This window comes from Oncorhynchus mykiss, chromosome 7 (genome assembly GCF_013265735.2).
Source record: "Oncorhynchus mykiss isolate Arlee chromosome 7, USDA_OmykA_1.1, whole genome shotgun sequence".
NCBI lineage: Eukaryota > Metazoa > Chordata > Actinopteri > Salmoniformes > Salmonidae > Oncorhynchus > Oncorhynchus mykiss.
Genome location: NC_048571.1, coordinates 49536155 through 49549803, shown reverse-complemented (window position 1 = coordinate 49549803; position 13649 = coordinate 49536155). Strand labels below are relative to the sequence as shown.

At 42.8% G+C, this 13649-nt stretch overlaps 1 pseudogene; it reads right to left on the bottom strand.

Moving 5' to 3' along the window:
- Window positions 1-2: 2 nt before the first annotated feature.
- LOC110527958 lies at window positions 3-12615 on the bottom strand (annotated as a pseudogene).
- Between the last annotated feature and the right edge of the window lie 1034 nt (window positions 12616-13649).

Sequence of the window (13649 nt, the reverse complement as noted above, 5' to 3'; positions counted from 1 at the left end):
TTTGAAGTTCAATTCCGATATTGTGATATTTGTTCTACTGCTACATTGATGTCCCACAGCTGGGTACAGTATGTGTACAGTATGTGTACAGTATGTGTACAGTACGTGTACAGTACGTGTGCAGTATGTGTACAGTATGTGTACAGTATGTGTGCGTGGGTGTTCTGCAGTGTAGTCTAAAAATGTAGCAGTAGAACAAATATCACACTATCGGAATATAACGTCAAATAAAATAAATCTTGGTAGGCTACAGCAGAACACGCATGAGAATATATAGGCCTCCTGCCTATGTGGTAATATGAAGCACATACTCAGATAAAAAAATGTTGGGTGTTCTGCAGTGTCCTCTAAAAATGTTGCTGGACATTGATGTCTAGACAAGTAGGCCATAAGAAATGTAGACCTGTGTAAACACCGCAGCTATACTCAAGTATGTGGGCATACTGAAGTGACGTGTAAAATGCTTTGAATTAATTAGCACCTTGGAGGGTGCTGTCCTTTTCACCACCGTTGTAGGCCACTTGGCTGCTATGTTGTTTGACCATTTTTTCGTCTCAATCTGATGCTTTTGAGCCTGTGGGGAAACACCACGTGGCTTCAAAAATATGCTGAAGTTGTTAGAATATGTACATTCAGAGTCTTTAATAATAACACCAACAGGCTAAATGTCAAATCACGTAATCATGGCATGTTTATGGTGTAAAGTGTTGCTCCCTTAAATTAAAGCCGTCTAGACTTTTCTCAGGGAGTGTTACAGGCCGGCTACTGTATCAAATGAATAAATTGTTGCTTCCACAACACAATCGTTATATTGATTGCTACAATGGAACACACGCTATGAACCATACACGCACAGTGACTGACATATTATCTGATTTTCACAAGTTGTTCACCAATATATAATTATCTGTAGTTTACGGGGTTCTACCACTGCTCCAGAGCTCCTTACCAAGTTGCAGCAATATTATTACATGACCATTACAAAACGCCCCTAATAAAACGTCTGGATTAGTAGTTTCACTTTGCTCGATAAATCATCCCGGCCTCGCTACACTGATATTATCAATATGGAACGTTTTGGTGGCACCGCTATGGCTGGTACACAGCTAAATGCATTCCCGAGTGAAAAGTGATAGAACCTGCAAACTTCCAAAGTCAACTTCTCGTGAATAAAATAAAGTTTATGTGGTCGATCAGAAGACTAAACTACACATGTATTAAACCTGGCGCGTACCTTCTGCAAACTAAAATGTAGAAACTCCAGGTCGCCATAACACCGGAAAACTTACACCGGCACACAGTGTACTATTAGTCACAAGGTGGAGATGTAGGATGTAGTTGGGTTTTGGGTTTTGTATATGTTTTTGACATCCTCCAGGTCGAGTCTCAGCTACTCTGCCTCCTCAGCCTTCTCTCCATACATCTGGAGGATGGTGTAGCGTCTCAGCTCAGGCTCCTACAACACAGTCAGTCACACAACGCGGGCTCAGAGGATAACACTAGATCTATAGTCTCAAGAGGGCTAACTCTAATGGACTTTTCCTTATCTGTGACTAGCTGCTTATAAAGCTCTGTCCAGCAACTAATCTTACCAGATGTTAGTTTTCCTTGCCATAAGTTCTCTATTCATTTTACATCCCTAATACTGGACAAAAAAATGGAGGTTGGCTGGGTGTGAAAGGGTAAATTGTGTGCCTGTGGCGAGTACCTGGGAGGAAGAGGAGTGCAGGCCTGTGTGGTCTACTGCACTGATGGAGCTGGAACGGGACTGGGAGGGGGTAGATGAGGCTGGGGGCTCACTCACAGACTGAACCAATGACTTCCACTCCTAATGACAGAAACAGCATGTCATTTTCCCTCCACACAGACTGATTTAAGAACAGACACACAAGGTTGGTAATTGATATAAAACAGAAATTGATAGATATCTACCTTTCCCTTGAGGGTCTCTTGTGCTAGGTAGCGTTTTGTCCTTTCTTGTTCCACCTTCATTTTTTCCATCTCCAGCTGATTGGTCAGGAGTAGCTGGTGGGAGGAACAGAGGAGGTTAAATCAACTGTATTTATGAATCCCTTTTTACATCAGCAGATGTCACAAGGTAATATACAGAAACCCAGTTTTAAACCCCAAACAGCAAGCAAGGCAGATGTAGAAGCACGGTGGCTAGGAAAAACTCCCTAGAAAGGAAGGAAACCTAGGAAGAAACCAGACTCTGAGGATGTGTGAGAAGTGTTGTTACGTTACTGCAGGATAAATTGGGCAGGGGAAGAAACATGCCTTGTCCTTATTGGCCTCCTCCTGTGTTCGAGTGTGCTCTCCCCTCAGATTCTCCAGCTCCACATGCTCTCTACACCATAAGGATGACAGAAAATGACCCGTTAATGGAAAGGCTCCAAAGCTTTGTAATGAATAGCCATTAGGTCCACCTCAATGTACAGTGCCTTCAGAAAGTATTCATACCCCTTGACTTATTCCACATTTTGTTGTGCAACATCATACATTCAAAAATGATTAAATACATCTCACCCATCTACACAGAATAACCCATTATGGCAAAGTGAAAACATGTTTTTAGAAATGTTAGAAAATGTATTGAAGATTAAATACAGAAACATCTCATTTACATAAGTATTCACATCCCTGAGTCAATACATGTTAGAATCCGATTACAGCTGTGAGTCTTTCTGGGTAAGTCTCTAAGAGCTTTCCACACCTATATTGTACAATATTTGCCCATTATTCTTTTCAAAATTATTCAAGCTCTGTCAAGTTGCTTGTTGATCACTGCTAGACCACCATTTTCAAATCTTAGCGTACATTTTCAAGCAGATTTAAGTCAAAACTGTAACTCAGCCAATCAGCATTCACGGTCTTATTTGTAAGCAACTCCAGTGTAGATTTGGATTTGTGTTTTAGGTTACTTTTGAAAGGTGAATTCATCCCCCAGTGTCTGGTAGAAAGCAGACTTGCCTGTTGTCACGCCCTGACCGTAGATATCTGTTCTTCTATATATTTTGGTTAGGCCAGGGTGTGACTAGTGTGGGTACTCTAGTTTTTGTGTGTCTAGGGCTTATGTATGTCTATGTTGGCCTGAAGTGGTTCCCAATCAGAGACAGCTGTTTATCGTTGTCTCTGATTGGGGATCATATTTATATTTTTCTCATTTGTGTTGTGGGATCTTGACTATGTTTAGTTGCCTGTCTGCACTAATTTTGTATAGCTAAGGAGGAGATAGAGGCAGCGAAAGCGGAACGGCGACGATACGAGGAGATAGCTCAACGGAGCAAGCACGAGAGGCAACCCCAATAATTTCTTTTTTGGGGGGGGGCACATTGAGCCAGTCAGGGAGTCGAGTGAGGAGCTCGACGCAAGATTCCGGAGAGAGGTGCTGGCATTGAGAGTGCTGCAGAGCGGGCGTGCTGAGGTGCGTGTCATCAGCCCGGTAACACCTGTACCGGTCCCACGCATCAGGTCTTCAGTGCGCCTTCACAGCCCAGTGCGTCCTGTGCCTCCTCTCTGCACTCGCCCTGAGGTGCGTGTCATCAGCCTGGTGCCACCTGTACCGGCCCCACGCATCAGGTCTCCAGTGCGCCTCCACAGTCCAGCGCTTCCGGCGACGGTCCCCATTCCGGGGCCTCCGGCGACGGTCCCCAGTCCAGTTCCCCAGAAGCAGAGGGATCAGCGTAAGGAGGGGGGGCTGCATCCAGAACCGGATCCGCCACCGAGGGTAGATTTCCACCCGGACCCTCCCCTATAGGTTCAGGTTTGCGGCCGGGAGTCCGCACCTTTGTGGGGGGGGGGGGGGGGGGGGGGGGGGTTGCCTGTCTGCACTAATTGTGTATAGCTTCACGTTTCATTTGTTGTTTTTGTTAAGTGTTTCATTTATTAAAAGAGAATGTACGCATACCATGCTGCGCCTTGGTCTCACTCATACGATGATCGTGACACCTGTGCTTAGCTCCATTACATTTTTTTTTTATTGTGGAAAAACTCCACAGTCCTTAACAATTACAAACATACCCATAACATCATGCAGACACCATTATGCTTGAAAATATGGAGAGTGATACGCGGTAATGGGTTGTATTGGATTTGCTCCAAACATATCACTTGGTATTCAGGAGAAAAAAAAGTGAATTGCTTTGCCATATTTTTTTGCCCTGTGCCAAACAGGATGCATGTTATGGAATATTTTTATTCTGTACAGGCTTCCTTCTTTTCACTCTGTTAATTAGATTAGTTTTGTGGAGTAACTACAATGTTATTGATCCATCCTCAGTTATCTCCTGTCACAGACATTCAATGGTGGAAAAAGTACCCAATTGTCATACTAGAGTAAAAGTAAAAGATACCTGAAATAGAAAATGACTCCAGTAAAAGTGAGTCACCCAATAAAATACAAGTTGAGTAAAAGTCTAAAAGTATTTGGTTTTAAATATACTTAAGTATCAAAAGCACAAGTATAAATCAAACCAGATGGCACAATTTGATTTTTTACGGATAGCTATGGGCACACTCCAACACTCAGACATAATTTACAAATGAAGCATTTGTGTTAAGTGAGTCCGCCAGATAAGAGGCAGTAGGGATGAACAGGGATGTTCGAATTTGACAATTTTCCTGCATTCAAAATGTAACAAGTACTTCTGGGTGTCAGGGGAAAATGTATGCAGTAAAAAGTATATCATTTTTATTCAGGAATGCAGTAAAAGTAGTTGTAAAAAATATAAATAGTAAAGTACAGATACCCCAAGAAACTACTAAAGTATACTTTCAAGTATTTTTACTTAAGTACTTTAGACCACTGCAACTGTTTTAAAGTCACCATTGGCCTCATAGTGAAATCCCCGAACGGTTTCCTTCCTCTCCGGTAACTGAGTTAGGAAGGACACCTGTATCTTTGCAGTGACTGGGTGTATTGATACACCCAACCACAGTTTAATTAATAACTTCACCATACTCGAAGGGATTTTCAATGTCTGCTTTTTGTATTTTGACCTATATACCAAAAGGTGCCCTTCTTTGCGAAGCATTGGAAAACCTCCCTGGTCTTTGTGGTTGAATCTGTGTTTTAAATGCACTGCTCAACTGAGTGAACTTGTATGTGTGGGGTACAGAGATGTGATAGTCATTCGAAAATCATGTTAAACGCTATTATTGAACACAGTGAGTCAATGCGCCTTATTTTGTGACTTGTTAAGAATATTTTTACTCCTGAACTTACTTAGGCTTTCCATAACAAAGGGGTAGTATACTTACTGACTCAAGACATTTCTGCTTTTCTATTAAGTGTAAAACAATTCCCATAGCATAATTCCTATTTTACATTATAGGGTATTGTCTGCAGGCAAGTGATTTTTTTTAAAATTTTTAATCCATTTTAAATTCAGGCAATAACACAATAAAACGTGGAAAAAGTCATGGGGTGGGAATACTTTCTGAAAACACTAAGTGAAGGCAACTTACTACTGTGTCTCACCGAGCCTGTGTTAAAAGCCCTCCAGTACCTGCTGCTGTCATCCTCCAGTTTCTCCAGCCTGGTCTTTTCTGTGTCCAGCTGACAGTGGAGACGCCCTTTCTCCTGGCGAAGCAGGGAATTCTGGGACTCCAGTGAGACCAGCTGGGCATTAATGGCCAGAAGCTCCTCAGTTGCTGCGCGCTCCTTTTCCACAGCAACAGCCAGCTGGGCCTGTGCCTCTGCTGTTGAGTTAAAGGGTGGGAGGTTAAAGTAATTAAACCTGCATCTAAAAATAGGAGCAATCTGTGGTCCTGACAAGATGTAGAAAGCTCTTGTTACAAACTAAAGTAAATTGTGACTTCAGAGGTTCTGTTCTCACCTACTCGATCTGAAATGTTCTTCTCCAGTTTCTCCCATGATGCCGTCTGGCCAACCAGCGAGGCCTGCAGGTTTTCGATCTGTCTGAGCAAGGGCTGTGTTGCTGAGGTAACACTCTGACTCAGCTCCTGGGTCCTGGTCTCCGCCCCCTGCAGTCTCTAAAGACCACCGGTAAACACATCAGTGTGTAACCTTTGACCCCTAACACACAAGCATGGCTGCGCCTTACAGTCAACTCCAAAGAAGTAATGAGGAAAACAGTCCTGTGTGAGTGTCTCCTACCTGCTGCAGGTTACTGATCTCCTCCCTCAGGTAGTCTTCTTTCCTGGCCTGCTGCTGTTCAGCCCTCTGCAGAGCCAGCTGCAGATCAGCCACTTGGTTGACCAAAGAATCCTGCTGCATGTGGGCCTCCACCAGGGTCAGAGCCAGCTCCTCCTTGACCTGGGTTTCCCTGCTCAAAACAGCTTCCTGGGCCTCGCTGGCATGGCTGGCCTTGGCTTTGTGCAGCCCTGCCAGTTCCCTGAGATCACATACACCCCACCATATCACTACATGGCTTGGAAATATGAGTTGGTGCTTCTGTGACCATCTTTACCCATCAGAATGTTGTGTCTTTGTGGGATTTCTAAATGACAAGCACATCTGAAGCAGGAGTTGGAAAAGTAGAGTTATTATTATTTGTGTGAAGTATGTATTCTTACTTGTAGGAGTTGTCGAGGGCAGCCTGCAGGCTCTTATTGTTTTCCTGGTGTTCCTCTGAGTCATTCTGGAGATTGGTCATGTCCTTCTCCTGGCGCTCCACCACTATGTTCAGCTTGTTAATGTTGTCCCTGTGCTGCTTCTCCACCTCCTCCTTCCCATCAAAAAGCTGGAGACACACACACACGGCCAGGCATGGTTAGATACTAATGGCCATTCAGGATCAGGACACACTTCTGATGACCGCAAAGTATTGAGACTTTTCTATAAAATTCAACATGTTTTAATATATTTCCCCTGACCTGCTGTAGGTGTTCGAGCTCTTCCTCCTGCTATTTAAGCATCTTGTTCTGTTTGGAGATTTTAGTCTCACTCTCCTTCACACACAGCTTCTTGATGTTGGAGTGTTGCAGCTGCTGCTTGGACAGCTTCTCACCCTCCTCAAGCAGTCCGCGGATCTGCTTCTCCTTCTCTCTGAGGATCTCCATAGTCTGGTGGACAGCTCTTCCCTCATCCCCTTAATCTCCTATGGAGTAAACATAACAGTAAAAAGACTTGAGACGATGCTTGAAGAAGGCTTTTTTTGCATTGTGACTATCATTGTCACTAATGTTCAGTTAGATATATGACAATGATCTTAAATGAGTTCTTAGGCAGTGTGTTAGTTCTTAGCTTATTTTACCTTCTTGGCAATGTCTCTCTCCTTGCATGCTAGCTGGCCTTTCCTCTCGGTGTCTGCGATGCTCTGTGTGAACTCTTCCTTCAGAGACTGAACACTGGAACTCTCCTCCGTAAGACCAATCACCTCACTGCGACACACACAGACTCCTCAGTCTCACAAAGGACCATCCTTATCCAAACACCATACATACCCTCCCATTGACAAAACCAAGAGGACATATACTCGCCGACAAACAATTTGTTTCTTTAGGCTATTCTAATATAGACCATGCAACTGAACAAAAATAAAACACAAAATGCAACTATTTCAAAGATTTGACGAGTTACAGTTCATATAAGGTTATCAGTCAATGGAAATAAAATAACTAGGCTCTAATCTAAAGGTTTCACATGACTGGGAATACAGATACGCATCTTTTGGTCACAGATATCTTCAAAAAAAGTAGGGGCATGGATCCATGGAACACATCTCCTTCGCCTAGAGTTGATCAGACTGTTGCTGTTGTTCCACTCTTCAATGGCTGTGCAAAGTTGTTGGATATTGGCGGGATCTGGAACACGCTGTCGTACACGTCGATCCAGAGCATCCCAAACATGCTCAATGGGTGACATGTCTGGTGAGTATGCAGCCCATGCAAACATGAGGTGATGGCGGCAGATGAATGGCACGACAATGGTCCTCAGGATCTCATCACGGTATCGGTGCATTCAAATTGCCATAACTAAAATGCAATTGTGTTCGTTGTCCACCACCATGCAGCGCGCTGACATCAGCAAACTGCTTGCTCACACAACGCCATACACGCAATCTGTCCGGTACAGTTGAAACCGAAAACATCCGTGAAGAGCATACTTCTCCAACATGCCAGTGGCCATGTTGGAGAAGTATGTGAGCATTTGCCCACAGAAGTCGGTTACAACGCCGAACTAGTCAGGCCAAGACGACAAGCACGCAGATGAGCTTTCCTGAGATCGTTTCTGACAACTTGTGCTGAAATTCTTTGTTTGTGCAAACCCAGTTTCATCAGCTGTTCGGGTGGCTGGTCTCAGATGACCCCAGAGGTGAAGAAGCTGGATGTGGATGTCCTCGGCTGGCATGGTTACACGTGGTCTGCGGTTGTGAGGCCGGTTGAACGTACTGATAAATTCTTCAAAACAACATTGGAGGCGGCTTATGGTAGAGAAATGAACATTAAATTATCTGGCAACAAATCTGGTGGACATTCCTGCAGTCAGCATGCCAATTGCACACTCCCTCAAAACTTGAGACATCTGTGGCATTATGTTGTGTGACAAAACTGCAAAATTTAGAGTGGCCTTTTATTGTCCCTACACAGGGTGCACCTGCGTAATGATCATGCTGTTTAATCAGCTTCTTGAAATGCCACACCTGTCAGGTGGATGGATTATCATGACAAAGAAGAAATGCTCACCAACAGGGATGGAAACAGATTTGTGCACAAAATTTGAGCAAAAAGCTATTTGTGCTTATGGAGAATTTCTGTGCTCTTTAATTTCAGCTCAGGAAACATGGGACCAACACTTTCTTTTATATGTTGTGTTTATATTTTCGTTCAGTATATTTCCATTGGTTAGTTTAGAGAATCCTCCTTTCTGCTCTTACATGGCATTTTCAAACCTGGATTTTACCCAATATCAAGAGGTTGATACACACAGTTTAAGGTTGTCACACTCTTCCTCTAGCCTTGTCTTGTCTTCGCTGATTGTCAGCAGCTGTAACTCCCTCTTCTCAAGGCAGTTTGACATCTCATCAATTACCTACAAAAAAAGTCCACATAGGAATTTCACAGGGAATGCACTCAAGTGAATTAATAAAACTGATAGTGTACCTTGTTTCTAGACTTGCTTTCAAAGGACAACTTAATTTTCAGTTTCCACCAATAATGTTTTTCAAATAGAGGAGCACATTGCTTAATGCATGATGGTTTGGGGAATGCTTCGTGTCGACAGGGTCAATCCATGTCATTTCAGCAAGTCATGACCCCCATCTCAGATTGTTCTGTGTCTGTAGTTAGAAACAGCTAAGATTAGCATTCCTGCAACATTATTTTGTTTAAATATCATTTTATCGCTGAGAAATTAAGCTAATTGTCCACTTTAATTGAAAGGATAAGGATTCATATAATACTATTCAATAACTATAGTACATAACATTTCATTTGGACCAAACTTTTTCCTAACAATGTGTAAGCCATGGCGAATCCAAAGAAAAGGTTCAAAGACACCCACTGATCCCTCACACCAATCCCACCTCAACAATGAGTATAGACTATCAGTTTTCTATGTCTGACAAGTAGTATGGAGCCACGGCTGAGTATTGTTACTTCATCATATGTAATGTATTCTCAGTGAATATGGTGATGTTTTTTCCCCCTGTTCAGATAAATTAGTCTTTGAAGTTGTTAGGTTTATCACCCATCCTACATCCTGATATTATATGGTTCTGACCACTAGATGGTGCTGTTCCAGATTATGTTAAATGATAGGCCTTGTTCACCCAAATTACAAAATCACATATTGGTTTCCTTACCCTGCTGTAAGCAGTTAAAATGGACAAGGTACGAAAGCAAGCAATCCTAACTTTCTAGCATTTGTACCATAAATCCAATGCTGGGCAATAGTACCTATAGTATATTGTAATTTACATCCGTAAAAATGTATTGTGTAACTCAATGAGTGTTCTTATTGATGACAACAAACCCAAAGCATGGATTGCTGTCATACCTTGTCCATAAACTGCTTTCAGGGTATGGAAACAAATGTAATTTTGTAATTGGGGTGAACTAGGCCTATCCATTTAACATCACCTGGAACGGCACCATCTACTGGTCAGAACCTGGTAATTTCAGGACGTAGGATGGGACATAAACCTGACTTCAATTACTAATTTATCTGAACAAGGGAAAAAATAAAACATCCTCAAATTCCAATAATACATTACATAGGATGAAGATACAATACTCTGAGCCACAGCTCCATACTACTTGTCGATTATGTCAAATGTAGAAAACTGATACTTTGTACTCATTGTTGGGGTAGGATTAGCGTGAGGGGGGGTCCATGAATGTCAGATTCCTTGTGTCTAACTCATTGTTAGAAAAAATAAGTTTGGTCCAAATTTATCAAATTATATTTCAACAAAATTGTTTTGCAGGAATGCCAATCCAATCCATTTCCAACAGGAACAATTAATGAACAATCTGAGACGGTTACCAAAATCCTTTCTTGTGCTTTGAGATGGAGCAACCCAACAGGGACCAATTACAGTGCATTAGGAAAGTATTAGACCCAAAAACATTGTCAGAGTTGACTTCACTGACACTGCAGCTGTCCAGACTGCATGCTGAACGAGTCGATGCGCTCAAAGGCATCGGAGGAGGAGCCGTAGCTCTCGGTCAGCTTGGCGTAGTCCTCCAGGCAGGAGAAGTCTCCACAGGCAGCTGGAAAGAGCCCTGCATCAGGTGGAGGCCTGCCTTGGCCTCTGCAGTCGCTTGCCTGGAACTGGCCGAGCTCTCACTCTGCACACTTTCATGGTCCAAAACCTCTATGTCACTAGTGGTGGTGCCTGAGGAGAATGTGCTGACAGGAGGGGAGGGGGTGTTGCTCTGTCTGTCCTCTGATTTCAGGGAGGGTGCTTCGCTCTGCTTGTCCTCCATTTTGCAGTCTTTGGGCTCCAATAGGATTTCCTTAGGGGGTGTGGTAGGGAAAGAGTCAAAGGGGGACTCCGGTTCAGTGTTGCTGGGGGGTTCAGAAGTGTCAACAACATCATCATCAGGTTGGGTGTCTGAGGGAGTAAATGGTTGTTCTGTTTGTGCATCCTCAGGAACAGCAGTTGATTCTACCCAACTCTCACTGATTAGTAGACTGTCAGTGTCATTATGAGCATCACCCTGAGCCAAGACTGGAGGGTCTGGTGTCTGAACGAGGACGATTTCTAAGGAAGACCATTGACTTTTGGACTCTGTCAGGTTCTCATCAGCTTCCTGTTCTTCAAGTCTGTTGGTCTCCTTCATCCCTGGCTTGTGAGGGTCCACATCGTCCTTAACCATAGTCTCCCCGTTCTCATCATCCTTCTTCTGTAGCCACCTGTGGGTGGCACAGATAATATCTGGATATTCATGACACCATGCAGTTCTCCTGGGGGCAGAAAAGCATTGAAGAAGTTTTCTGTTCCATCCACAACCGCGCGGGTGACAGCGGTCGTGATGGCCTCTGATGACAGAGGGAGAGTTGTTACACACTCCTCTGGAGGAGATTCTCATTGTGTCAACCCCCATCCACCGCTCAATGGCGTCTTCCCTGGTAGATCTAACGGGAAAACAGGTTGTAGCCCTTGTTGGTAAATGGCCAGAAGATAAGGGCATATAGCAGTCAGACACCAAAGCATATTTAATATTTATTTTATTGGGTAAATTAGACACCGGCTCATCATAGTTTCCTTATCACGAAGACTAGCTAGTGTTTCACTTTCATTGGTAATCACATCAATTCAGGAATAATGCTCAGACGCAAATGGTTGTGTATTAAATCGCAAAACAACCAATGACAGCAGTACAGTTATACTATAACATTAGCTAACGTTACTTCACCTACCGCCATAAGGCATTATCACTGTGTCGCCCCATTCGTCTTCTTTAATGTCAAGAACTCGGTCGATGGATTTCTGAGCTGTTGTCAAAGCTTGTTTGGCAAAACTTGACAGCTGGGTAGATCTGAACCAACTCATGATAGCGGTCTCTTGATAGCGAGCGCTAACGTTAGTGAACAGACTCTCTAGCTAGCCAGCCAGCCAACTTAGCTAGGAGTATGAACATCCACATGAGGTTTACTAACAAGACAGAGAGTTAACTTGTCAGCTTGGAATAATATGCCCATTCCACGCAATGAGCCATATGTTTTAACAACAATCTCTGTCGAAGCAAATAAGCGAGTTGGCTAGCTGGTTAGCTAGCTAGATAAGCATCAATCAGGCAAACCCTTCCTCGACCTCGATACAAGTCAAATAATACTTCAGAAATATAACGTTAGCTAGCTAGTACATCCATACAGTGGAATGAAAATCCCTGCCTCAACCGGGACATGACTCTTTAAACGTTATTATTATTCTGTTTCGTTAATCGCCTTTCCCTTTCATTGTTGATATGTTTTGATATTTTTGAAATATGGCGTAATTCTCGGAGTTTCTTCATATGGGCGTTCCTTGATATCAGGAAACGCCCATTAGTGCCTGCCATTGGTCAGTCCATTGATCAGTTCCTGGCATAGAGACGATATTAGATTGTGTCAGAGGGTGCACCCGAATGCACCGGAAGAGGGAGGCCCAACTCAGCGGAAACTCGCCTACCAAGCAATTACTTTTTGTATGAAGGTCAATAAGAGTGTCTAACTTGGTAAACAACTAAATGAATAGCTTATTTGCAAGGTGAGGTTTATTTAATCAAATTGAAGTTTCCTAATGCTTAAGTTGTTACGAGTGTACTGACATAAGTAGGTCAAGTGACATCCGGCAACTTTGAGAAAAAACACTTCATATCGGAGTTGTCTGGGTATGGCTATGTGCATGCATAGAATGAGGCTAAAGTGCATAGAAACTCTCTCCAATTAATACACTCAGTTTACCGCAACAACCCGCATCGAATATTCAAATAAGGATTACAATAATGAGATGTAGCCACAAATCCAATGAAAGCAAATGCAAGAGCTAAACAGCCTGCCATGTCACTTTGTTTACAATGGTTGCTTTCCAACCACGGTTGTGTTTTCAGTCATCATAGAATTTATTATCAATAATTATTATTAATTATTGAAAAAGTTCAAATGGGCAAATGTTGGGTTACAGGTAGCCTAGTGGTTAGAGCGTTGGGCCAGTAACCTAAAGATCGCTGGTTCGAAGCTGATAATGTGAATACTTTTTTAAATGTGCCCTGGAGCAAGGCACTTAACCTTAATTGCTCCTGTAAGTTGCTTTTGATAAGAGTGTATGCTAAATGACTAAAATGTAAAATATTACCACTGACTAAAATTAGACTGTTTGAATTTCTGGCTCAAACATGATCTCTACTGTATAAATATGTTGTATATAAACATTTATGACTAGTTAAAACAGAGATTTGCGGTGATGCGGGGAGCAGTGAAATGCACTCCCTTACCTGGCATGGTACATTATTAGCTCTAATGCACAAAGCTCTCCAGTGTCATCAGAAACCAATGCATAATACATTTTATTATAAGTGCTTTTCAAGGCCCCCAAAGTCTACCAAAGTCACTTAATACCCAAAGTAGCCAAATGTATTGCTTCAGTCAAATCACATCAAACTGTATTACAATCTTTCAGTCTTTCAGTTCCCACAGACATGTCAGTTTCATAGTGCTTGGATCAGTATCCCATCCTCACAGATAGAGGGAGAGAGTC